The sequence below is a fragment of the Olea europaea genome, chromosome 10 (assembly GCF_002742605.1).
Source record: "Olea europaea var. sylvestris chromosome 10, O_europaea_v1, whole genome shotgun sequence".
In the NCBI taxonomy this organism is placed as follows: domain Eukaryota; kingdom Viridiplantae; phylum Streptophyta; class Magnoliopsida; order Lamiales; family Oleaceae; genus Olea; species Olea europaea.
Window position 1 is genome coordinate 11,950,298 of NC_036246.1, and position 11,276 is coordinate 11,961,573.

Here is an 11,276-nt window from a genome sequence, read left to right on the forward strand (position 1 = left end):
ATATATTCCCCACCTGAGTCAGATCGAAGAGTTTTAATAGTGGCTGAAAATTGGGTGTTAACAAGAGTTAAGAATAGTTTGAACATAGAACAAACTTCTGATTTGTGCAGCAAGAAGTAAACCCACGTATATCTGTTGTAGTCATCGATAAACGTCACAAAATATTTGTATTGACCATGAGAAGTGATAGGACAAATACCCCAAACATCACTATGAATTATTTCAAATGCGTAAGTTACTCTACTTCCTTCAGAAGGAAAAGGTAAAATCTTAGTTTGCCCAGTTTACAAGTTGTACACACAGGAAAAATAGTGGAAGAAGAATGCTCTTTATTAGATAACAGACCATATTTCAATAAATAAGATAGAATCCTAGAATTAGGATGGCCAAGACGCTTATGCCAGACTTCATTTGACACTTTAGACTCATTATAAAGTAAAGATAGGACTAAGGAAGATAAGCTACGTGGAACAGGTAATTGCAGAGAAAAGAGACGTTCGTGCTTAGGCCCTTCGCTATCACCTGCCCTGACATCTGATCCTGTACAATACAACCATCATTTGTAAAATGTACCTTATAGTTTTGGTTCACAAGCTAGCCAACAGATATCAAATTCACAGAAAGATTTGGTGACACCAGAACATCATTAAAGTTAGATGATACATCACCAACTGCCTCAATGGGTAGAGCACTACCATTGGCTGTTTGAATATGTGATGAGCCAACATACTTTCTGATATTACTTAATCTATGGAGAGTATTAGTCATATGATTTGAGGCGCTCGAGTCTAAGATTCAAGAAGTAGAGGAAGGACCATTACCTTGAAGAACAAATGCTGAAAAAGCACTTACAATCATTTCATGCACCGCCTCTCGAGTTATAACAAGTTCTGGAGGCTGTAAACTAACAGCAGACGTTGCAGCATCCATAGTAGTAAAGGCTGGTTGTGAACCAACAAAAGTAACAGCAACATGATAAGCCTTATTGGAATGTGAAGGACGAACATGACACTATTTAATAATGTGCCCTGATTGCTTGCAGTAGTTACACACTTTCTGAGGGCAGTGAGGAGCAATATGGCCATACTTCTTACAACTATAGCACTTGTGGTGCTCATATCACGTCCCTTTCCCTTACTATGAGCAACATAGGCAACTGAGATAGGATTAGAAGAAACACGTGCCTGCTCCATAATATTTTGAGTATTGAGATGTTGTTCCTCACGCAAGAGTTCTCCAAAACATGCCTCCAAAGTTCGAACAGGATCTCTATTTACTAGAGAGACACGAATAAATTCAAAATCAGACCTTAATTTCATTAGAAATTGGTCTCTTTGGCTGGTTTTGTCTATGTGTTGTACTGCCTCCATTCCTGCCTCCAACCCTTCTACAGAGACCTTGGCTGTAACAAGGTCTAAATAATCATTCCACAAAGTCAGGAAACTAGAGTAATAATCTTGAATAGATAGGTCTCCTTGGGTATAGTTAGCAATAGCCAACTCAAGCTGGAAACGCCTAGCATTGTTGGTTTGGTTATAGAGTTGCTTGAGATAATCCCACATAGCCTTTGCAGACCTATGGGGACGCAAAGCAAGAATCAGATGTGGTTCCATAGAACTAAAAATCCATGACATGATCTGATTATCTTTGGCAGCCTAAGCTACCTTGTCAGCAGCAGTAGAACCTCCATTATTGCTCCTATCTATATGACCCCAGAGCTGTTTTCCGTTGAGAAATGTTTCCAGTTGAAACTCCCAAGCAACATAATTTTTGCCAGTGAATCTGACACAAACATTATCTGACTTTTCCATAATTCTTAAGGCTATGACTGAAAAAAAAATATTTCTTAGACTATGGCTCTGATACCATATTAAAATGGTTCGAATTGTCTTCTCTTCTGAGAAGGTCTTTCATTTATATATAGGCAAAATTAACCAGTATACAAGGAAACTTAAACTATACATGCTAATTACATAGAGTGATTTTAGGGAGCTATATCTGGTGACTTACGTATGGTAAGCTAAATCTCTTCTCCTATTTACAACCTAGATTAATGAGTCAATTACATAATTTATGCCCCTGATATGTTGTTTTCTATTTATGAGTCAATCACAGAATTTATGCCCTGATATGTTGTTTTCTGTTGACACTTCGTAGTTTATTTAGTTACATAACCTGTTTTCCTTTGAGTTTATAGTTTATGGTTGTTTAGGTCCATTTAGCTCCGGGAAGCAAATTTAACTTCCAAAGGTATATCAAAAGGTCACTAGAGGATGACTATAAAACAGTTGTGGGAGTCAGGTAAACATCTTTAATTGAATTCATAGATTTCTTAGATTTTTATTCTGATAAATTGACAGTATCTATATGACTTTTCCTTTTTGTTCTTTTTTTTCACACGTTGCAGTCCAGTAATATGGGGTTCATTTGTGGTATTCTTGCTCTTGAATGTTCATGGTTAGTAAATATTTCTTTGTAAAATATGTTACATCAATTTCCTTATCTGATTACGTAACACGGCCGTTGATCTAATTATTACATTGTTTATGAAACTGACAATGACACATAATCTTAAACCGTTGTCTCTGTCAGGGTGGCACGCATTGTTTTGGGCATCCTTAATTCCTCTAATTGTAAGTGTCCTTACAGGTCATTTAGAAATTCTCAATTTGAAGTAGATAATAAAGAAATCCTGAGCATATAATGCTTCTCAGATAGTCTTAGCTGTTGGCACACATCTACAAGCCATTTTGACAAAGATGGCCCTTGAGATTACCGATAGAAATACAGTTGTCCAGGGCATTCCACTTGTGCAAGGCTCGGACAAATATTTTTGGTTTGGTCGGCCACAGTTATTACTTCAGCTTATACAGTTTGCGCTGTTTCAGGTATTATATATTCGTTTTGAACAAAATAGATCCTAAAGCTATTAGCAAAGCATAGTATCACGTCACTGAGGCTGAAGATGGAGGTTTCATACCGTTCCTTATCTAAAATCTATGACACAAATAATAATATTACTGGAATCAGTGATAAATTATCTGCCCTGTACTTCCAACTTCATTGAGTTCTACAATAGATTATTTGGTTAGTTAATAATGAAAACCTATGATGCACCCACACGGACATGTGTGTCCAACACAGGTGCATAACAGACATGTGTGTCCTACAAGATATTTATCGGACACGTACGTTGTCAATACATTAATTAAATTCTTTAAAATTCTTCATTTATAGAGTGTGAATTCAGTTTGATACTTGTTATTGGTTTTTCTTGTCGAAATCTTTTAAATATGTGTATCTATTAGTTATTTAATAATAACTTTAAGTTAAAAATATATAATATTTCTATTAAAGAAGGAAAGATGATCATGGTAGAGTGTCTAAAGGGTGTCAGTATCCCATACATTGGTTGCATATCGGACACAGAAAAGCTGCCCTAGCTGAAATTTTTGTGCAACAGAGATGAAACCTAACTTTCTATAGATGTAAGCCCGTTCGAAAATGATTTAATAGCATTTGAAATGGAAAAAATCAGAAACCAATATTTTGAAAATTTACTTACTAGTGTTCAACATACTTGTATGCACAACCAAAGTTCTTCTGTGTTGTCGCTAAAAGTAAGACAGAAATTGAGTAACTAATCATGTACTTTTCCCTGGTCCAAAAGTTATGATGGGAATGTTGTAGGATGAGTGATGTGCTCTGCCTGAAGAACTATACATCATAAAAACGGATATGATATGACATGAACATCGAACATGTAAAATTTCAAAAGGTATACACCCCTGCTAAGATATTTCAATTAAAAGAATGCAAATAAATATATATTTGATCGATATGAACCATGGAAAATTTATTGACTCGAACTAAGGTAATAATTCTTAGATCTTTAACAATAAGAGGAAGTAGATATCAAGTGAAGTGTCTATATTTATCATTAGGAATCAGATCACTCAACTATGGAAGTCAATCTATTGAAGGAGGCCTATCAGTCCATACCTTTCGTCAGCCAAAATGAAATCCTGTTCTTGGTTTCAAGTCATAATTGTACACATAAGAACAGAGCTAATTAGCGAAAACAAAAACAGATGACAATATTAGCTAGTTAATAACTAAGCTTGCAATCATATGGAGCATATAATTTTTTCACCATGGAGTTCATCTTAAATATATGATTGAGGGGTGTTGTGGTACATGCACACAAAGTGTCGAATATCCAAGTCCATTATTTTTCCTTCATACAAAATAATTTTTGGACACATTTTTATGTTTTGATAAATGTGTTACACAAGTCCCTGAGTGTGTTCATGTTTGACACTTGGGAATGTCTATGGATCCTAGTTGAAGGATCTCGTTGTGTAGTCATGGTCCAGAATGCATCTTGGTAGAGGAAGGCAGGAAGCAATCACCGTTCCATGAATAAGAAATTTAAAAGTGAAAAGAGAAATTTTTTCCCCCTTTCAATTGTAAAGTAATTTTATTCTCGCTAGTCTGAAGTCGTATGTCCATCTATTTCTCGAATTTCCTTCTTATAAAAATGATTGTGCTAATCAGTTTAATATCCTGTGCAGAATGCCTTCCAGATAACATATTTTTGGTGGAGTTTGGTAAGGATTTTACTATAAACACAAAATATGAGTATGACTACAAAATTATTGTCTATGAAATTGATAAGAAAAAAAAGAATTTCTCCTTGTGCAGTATGAAGAGTTCTACTCTTGCTTCTATGAGAAATTAGAGTTTCTTATAGCAAAAAATATCATAGGGTATGCCCCCGTTTCACATCATTTCTTCACAAAATAATCTGTGAATAAGTCAACCTCAAATGCTCCTTGAACTTATGGAATTAACTTTATTGCAATATTTCAGGGTTATAGTCCTATTCTTATGCAGCTATATTACGCTTCCACTCTATGCCCTTGTTGCTCAGGTACCATGAAAGCCTTGTATTTCTTGCTATTACCTTTGATATTCAAATGCTAATCGGTAAAAGGCGAATCTTGCCATTACCAAGCATAACATGGTTTCAGCTGTCGAATGCTTCTAAGGTTTAATTTTGTAAATATTTTCTAACGATCTTCTTAGAGTAACTTTAGGAATTGTATGCATTATTTTATATCAAACATTTCCCCGTCTCTTGGGTCCGAGGGCTGACATAAATGCTAAAGTATTTTGACTAAAAGGATATGATGACATATCATGATTAATATTTTTGTATGGTGAGTTGAAGTTATTAGATTTCCAACTACGGATATTTGTGAAACTAATTTGTATTTGTGGGAAACACAGATGGGATCACATTTGAAGAAATCTGTCTTTGATGAACATACATCAAGGGCACTTAAGAAGTGGCATATGATTGCAAAGAAGAAGGGCGGTCGGGGAGGAAGGTCTCCTACTCGAACCCTGGGTGATGCAAGTCCCACATCTTCAATGAGCTCACCATTCCACTCAACTGGAGCTGCACTTCAACGTTTCAAAACTACTGGCCGACGACCACGAAGTATCTGACTTGAAGGTGGATACATCATCACGTTTGGCATCGACATCCAGCTTAATCTTAAGAGTTGCTCATAATGGTGATACAGATAATAACACAACTACACCTCACAATGGAGAAGAAAGCAGGAATGAAGATTTCTCATTTGCTAATCCTGCTGCCCAAAACTGAAGATGAAATAGGTGCTTCCTGCTTTATGAGAAGCGTTCTTCCTTTTCAATTTTAATATTTATCCACACGCTGAGGGAATGTGGCATTATTTAGAAGCGAGTGATTATGTATAGCTAAATTGTTGTGTTTCACGCATTTGCTGATGGATTGAATTGTTCATCCAGCTTTTTGTAATTATTTCATATAATATAAAAAGAGTAATTTGTTCAGGAGTGTTTGTTAGGTTTGTGACTCTCAATTGGGTAAGAAGTCATGGAAGATGCGTATTTCACTTGGAAAGAATCAATTTGTATCCAAGGAATCAGATTTCGAAAAGGAAACAAGAAGCCCATCTCAATTTACGTGTATATATATATATATATGAGTCTCATCTTTCAATATTGTTTGAGCCTTTTGTTGTATTGTACCCTCCTTTCATAGTGAATTAATAAAATATCGTTCTTTCTGCCAGTTCTTCTTTAATTTACTTTAATCTTGTTCTTGGGTTGTTTGTGATATTGTTTAATACTTCAATTACAACAAATGGAATTCATTAAATCTCAATTCCTGCATTATTGGTCATCGGTCCCAACAAGTGGTATCAGAGCGGGGTTATTGGTGGATTTCTGGCCTGAAACTGATGGGAAATTGGTCTGAAAATTACCAGAAAATCATAGAACGAATCTGTCTAGTTTTTTCGATTTTCTACCATATCTGTTTGTGTGTTTTTCGGTGAAACTACTTACCTTTTGGGGAAACGAACACCACCAGTGGAGTCAACAGACAGAGATGGTCCAGAAAGGGTCACAGATTGCCAGCGAGTGAACTCTGGCAAGGCGCGTGGCGGCGCGTGAGTGGTTTTCAAGCGACGGTGTCTTCAGGCAGTTTTCTCCGGACGACAAGACGGACCTTGTAGTGGTGTCCAATTTCAATTTTGGGCAAAATTGTGGTTCTGGACTGTTTTGCCCCTTGCGTGTTCGGAAGTTTTCAGTTTTGGGTGTTGTAGGTTCTTTGTGATTTGGTTGAGATTTTTCAAAGATGAATTCGTTGAAATATGAAATTTTGCTATTGGATTGCAATACAAGATTTTCACTGTGGCAAGTAAAGATGAGAGCTGTTTTGAAGCAGATGGATCTTGATGATGCTTTGCTGGGTTTTGATAGGATGTCAGCAAACTTGTCTATGGAGGAGAAACAACGGAAGGATCGGAAAGCTTTAGCGCAAATCCAACTTCATTTATCCAACAATTTGCTGCAAGATGTTTTGAAGGAGAAGACTATGGCTGCTTTGTGGCTCAAGTTGGAGCAGTTGTGCATGACAAAAATTGTTTGACGAGCAAACTGACTCTAAAGCAGAGGTTGTATTCTCATCGTATGGCGGAAGGAGGGTCACTGCAGAACCACCTTGCTGTGCTTAAGGAGATTGTTGCAGATTTGGAGACGTTGGAGGTAAAATATAATGAAGAGGATCTAGCCTTGGTCCTGTTGTGTTCGCTACTCAATTTTTTTGTCATTTCTTGATGCTATATTGTATAATCGTGATACGTTGTCCATTGAGGAGGATATACGACGCCCTGTTCTCAAAAGAGAAAATGGAGTTGTTGGTTGGAGATCCTACATCTAGGAGTGGGGATGCTCTGGTTACTCATGGTGATCGACGGAAGGGTAGATCGAAGGCGAGGTACAACAATGTGTATTGTTATTACTGCAAGAGGAAAGGACACATCAAGAAAGATTGCGACAAGTTTCAGGGTAAAGGTGATTTACATGCAAATCATGCGGGGCAATTAGGTAACTCGAACGAGACTAATATTGCTGAAATTTTTTATGATGATGGAGATGTGATGTTGGCTGTATCTAATGGGGAATCCAAACCTGAGGAGTGGATTCTGGATTCTGCTTGTTCGTATCATATGTGTCCCAATAGGGTTTTGTTTCAAATATATGAGACGGTGAAACAAGGTGGAGTTGTCATGGGAAACAACCAATCTTGTCGGGTTGCAAGAATCAGTTGGTCAGATTGAGGCTACATGATGGAATAGTGAGGACACTTGATAAGGTTCGCCATCTTTCAGACTTGACAAATAATCTCATATCACTGAGTATCTTTGATGAAAAAGGGTACAAATTTTCTGGTGGAGGTGAAGTCTTGAAGGTTTGAAGGGGTGTCCGAGTTGTACTGGAGGGACGGAGGAAATCTCAGTTTTACATCTTGCAGGGGAGCCTAAAACCAGTTCAGAGACATTTGGACAAGTTCAGTACCGTGGTGGACATTCAATTTGGTAAAGTACCTCTCGAGTTTGGCTCTGGGTCAATTAAGAACTTTGCTCAAGGTAGTGTTGGTAATTTCACTTTGCCACATCTTTCGAAAAAGTACAGTGCGATACCAAACTTTTATAGCATAAGATCAAACCATTCAAAAATGTACAGTAAAAAACATCTGAATGAATTTCGTCCAAAAACCAAGTGTTTGACCATATTTAAGTAATTATATAACAAAGGAAGAAACTTCGTCATCTTCGTGGCCCACCCTTACCGCTTGTCTTCCCCAGTACCCATCTCATCGCTCTTTTTCCCATCATCTTCACAAATTTCACCCAAAAATATATAAAAATAAAACTCATGAATTTATTGATGGAAGTATATTGCATACTTATATATAACATACATGTACATGTACAGTACGGTATTTGTTGCTAGCATATTCAAGACAAACGTAGGTGGAGAAGATGATCCATATATTTTTATTTTTTCAAAATATTTTTGTTTAATTATCATTAATTTTTGTCTTAATTTCACTGTTTTAAGTGAAACAGTATTAAGAGATCAATTTTCTAAAGGATGGTCAAATTATGATTAACACTTGTTTTTTAGTCAACTAACGAATTTTTAGTCGAAAACCATCAAAATGTCCTTATTTAAATGTTTATGACCGTGCTGTACATTTTTTAAAGATTCGGGACCACAGTTGCAAATTTTCCTAGTGAGTCAGTGTGAGATTTCTTCAACAATGATGTTCGTTTGTGCTCAATCGGTCCACGCAAACCCTATTTACTTCCTAACTTACATGTTCTAAACGTAACCTCCATTTTTGAATATTTATAAATATGATAAACTTCAGCATCAGGGTTCTCCTCTCTTTCGACACTGAAAATTCAAAATTACTACAGAGAGAGAGAGAGGAATGAGTTTGTATCTGCGAAAACTCAAGATTGGTTCATCCATATCATCACCATATTCAGTGCACATAAAAGAAGACGAATTTGAAAACAAAGAGTTATTTATAACCAAAGAGTTACAATTGATCAATCTTAAAATGTATTGTACACCACATATTTATAACCAAAGAATCCTTAACACATTAGGAAAATACAATACAATGAAGAGTCTAATAAGGTGAAGTTCAGTTACAATAAGTAAAAGTAATAAAGGAGTATTTGAGTTGAAATTGGAAAGAAAAATTAACAAAATCGAGAAATCTTCTCCTTATCGTCTTTTATTTCTTCAAGACTTCTCCAATACAAACAGCCAACTCGAAATACACCTTCAAAATAGAATTCAGGTTACATCAAAATTCCAACAACGTTCTAGCTTGTGACATTGATCACATTTTGAAATTTTTCGTCTCTTCATGTTCAGAGGCTAAGTCTTTTCATTGTTCTTTTTTTTTTTTTTTCTCTTTTTTCATATCCTATTGCAATAAGACCGCTTGACTCAGATATATTCTTTTATGAAAGGGGGTCAAAAACCCACATAGTAAGTAGCAAGATACAATCGAACTTAACAACAGAAATTAAACTTGCACAAAATAAAGAACATAACAAGATTTTTCGGCCGAAACCCCAGAAGTTCCCCAGAAGTTCAGTGACTAGCACCTAATCCTCTGTTGAGCATCCAATCGAAGTGGATATTGTTCGGTTGCACTAAAGCCCCAAAAACAGGCAATCGAAGGTTACTGAGTTCAACCACTACAAGAATATACAAGAAAGTGACTTATATCTTCGAAGGAATCACAGATCTACCTCAAACTCACAACGAACCAACAGACCACATTCCTAACTTCAACACATGAGGACTCTAAGTATCACTCAAGAATAGAACAGTATTCAGTAGTTAATAACCTCCCAAAACATCGAATGAGATGATCAATTACAGAAAATAGGAAAAACTGAAACCCTAACTCGAGAGAGAACTGAAGAACACTCTTGAACCTCACTCAAGAGTCAGACGAATGAAAAGTCATGCAGCCAAACGAATCTTCAATCTCATTTATATAACCAGCATGTAAACCCTTCATCCAACGGTAGGATTAAAGTCAGGTGTCATCATCAAGCAGAATGCCATTTTATAAAAGCGCATTTTCATAACACGTTATGGAAGCACCAATAACATGGTTCGAGTCACAATAATCTCCACGTTGCTACCATATTTTCTGCTTTAGTGCAGCCAGGAGACAATATCACTTTCTCCTTTCATTTGCTCCAAGTACCTGCAATTTATCACATAAAATCAATAGATAATGTCTTCAAACAGTTTTTAAATTTGTTCAAAGGTATTATCTTTTTTCCCGTATTATATGAGTTGTACTGCGTAGGTACTTTACCAATTTTCAAAACACCTTTTGAAATGATGTCTCTAATAAAGTGATACTTAATGTCTATGTGTTTAGTCATATCATGATACATGAGATTTTTACTAAGATGTATAGCATGATTATTAGAATATAATGTTGCATTTTCATCAAAAATTCCAAGTTCCTTAAGTAATCCACTTAACCATATTCCTTCTTTAAAAGTATCAGAAGCAGCAATGTATTCTGCTTCAGTTGAGGATAAAGCTACAATCTTTTGTAATTGTGATTTCCAACTAATTACTATACCACATAAGGTAAAGAAATAGGATGAAGTTGATTTCCTATTGTCCCCATTTCCAGCAAAATCAGAATCAGTAAATCCCTTTAAGGTTACTCCTTCTTTGTTCATTTTAAACACAAAACCCAAGTTTCCAGTACCCTTTAAGTATCTTAAGACCATTTTAAAGCATTCCAGTGTTCTTCCCCATGATTACTCATAAACCTACTTAATATGTTAATGCTGAAAGCAAGATCAGGTCTAGTACATATCATTAAGTACATCATAGAACCAATAACATTTGCATAAGGTACTTTTGACATTTTATCAGATTCTTCAAAAGTTTTGGGACAAAGATCAGAGGTTAGCTAAAAATGATTTACAAGAGGTAAAGACACAGATTTATAGTCAAATATGTTGAATTTTTTCAAAATCTTTATCACATAATCATATTGATTTAGAAATAACATGTTTTTCTCTTTATCTTTATAAATTTGCATGCCAAGAATCTTTTTAGCATTTCCAAAATCTTTCATGTCAAATTCAAATTTAAGTTGTTGCTAATATATTCAATTTCAGATTTATCACAACTTGCAAGCAACATTTCATCCACATAAAGTACAAGATAAAGAGAATGTTTACCTCCTTTATCTCTACAATACAAACATGTATCATAATTGCTCTTTTGAAAATCAAGTTTCAATATAAAAGAATCAAATCTTTTGTACCATTGCCTAGGAGCCTTTTTCAGGCCATACATGGACTTCTTTAACA

The 11,276-nt window shown here is 35.7% G+C and overlaps 1 pseudogene; it reads left to right on the top strand.

Moving 5' to 3' along the window:
* The window catches only part of LOC111401243, a 12,665-nt pseudogene extending 6,782 nt beyond the window's left edge, over positions 1-5,883 (top strand).
* The last annotated feature ends 5,393 nt before the right edge of the window (positions 5,884-11,276 follow it).